This window comes from Austrofundulus limnaeus, unplaced genomic scaffold, assembly GCF_001266775.1.
Source record: "Austrofundulus limnaeus strain Quisiro unplaced genomic scaffold, Austrofundulus_limnaeus-1.0 Scaffold175, whole genome shotgun sequence".
In the NCBI taxonomy this organism is placed as follows: Eukaryota; Metazoa; Chordata; class Actinopteri; order Cyprinodontiformes; family Rivulidae; genus Austrofundulus; species Austrofundulus limnaeus.
In genome coordinates this window covers 400,295-401,860 of record NW_013952577.1, presented here as the reverse complement: position 1 = coordinate 401,860, position 1,566 = coordinate 400,295, and positions in this window count along the sequence as shown.

Sequence of the window (1,566 nt, the reverse complement as noted above, 5' to 3'; positions counted from 1 at the left end):
GTGTGTGTGTGTGTGTGTGTGTGTGTGTGTGTGAGATGAGTGCGTGTGTGTGTGTGTGTGATTACTGAGAACCACTGAGAGCACCCCAGTCCACCCAGAGGGGTGGCAGGGGACAGATGGCAGGGAGGGCCGAGTGAGGAAGCTGCCAGGCAGCATTAGTCACACCCATTACTCACAGAGTCTGTGCTGGCAGAAAACGAGTGACTGTGGTCCTGACGTCTACATAGCAGGAAATACTCATTAACAATTTGCTCAGGAAGGAACAAAAGGGGCGCAATTAGAGACGGGCAAACAGGCTGCAGAGGGGAAGAGAAGGAAGGGGAAAGAGGTGAGACCTCCTCCTTGGTGTCACTTGAGGCCTCGTCACCATCTTCATCATCACTATCTTCGGCTGTTGGCGTGATATCAAACTCAGACATCAGACCGGCTTCCCCTGAGACCACAAGCCTAAAATAACAGCAGCAGAAAAAAGAACGTGAACTGGAGCCAGCAAGCGAACAGGCTGTGTGGACACTGAAGATGCCTGGGTGTTGAAAATCTCACCAAGTTTTTTTTTGTGTCATTTTCCAGTTATTTTTGAGCAGCTGAGGACAAACACTACAAACGTGGTGTTGATCCCTGTCCGCCGGCGCATGATCTAGGCCAAGCTTTCATTTTCCCCTTTTAGAAGCCTGTTAATGAAGTCACAAACAGGCTCACCCTGTGGGATGTGCCCAGCCTCTTCTGGAAGGATGGAGGGAGACTTGAGGACTAATTGGCAGCACCCTTGTTTCCAGTGTAATTGCACTTATCTAGTAAGTCACCTTCGAGGGTCATTAAGAGGCCCTGGATTAATTGAGCGCAGCGCTTCGAAGTGGAAGAGAGAGAGAGTGAGAGAGATAGGAGCCAGGCGAAGCAGATTTTTGGCCCATTACACCAAATGCAAAACTTTCCCCGAGTCTGACACGTCTGCTCACGTGGGACACTTTCAATCAGTCCGCCTTAATCGCTCCTCTGCTGTGACCAACAAATGCTCTCTGCAGTTTTCTTTTTATAGAATTCTCAGTGATCATTATTTCACAGCGCTACTCCCACCAGCACACTCTAATGGGTCAGATACGCCGCTTTAAGAGCGTGATGGAGTAATGACAGTGCTTTTAGCCCGCTCGTGTGTAAGGAAGTGTGTGGAAAACAGGCAGCAGAGAGGCCAGAGTGAAATGTTTCAAGTGGGATGTAAATTATGACTATGAGGCAGCGAGTCTGAGAGGGCAGCGCAGTGCCGCACGCTTTAACAGCATGTCCTGTGCAGAAACTCACACTTCTCATCACATCAAGGGCACACACAGAGCCTGCCCAAATACAGCTCGGGAAACCAAAAGTGTAATGAAACTCAGAGCTCTGGGAAATGACTACTGAGTGGCTTTTGTTGTGCTTTATTGATACACCAGAAAGGACTGAAATTTCTTTTCAAGGTCACTCGGGTCAAAATTTGTCTGTGTTGAGCAACACTCTGGTCTCATCTATGACGAGATGAGAAAACACCCCTCATTTGTCCTGTGGATATACGTACATTTAGAGGTGCAGAAT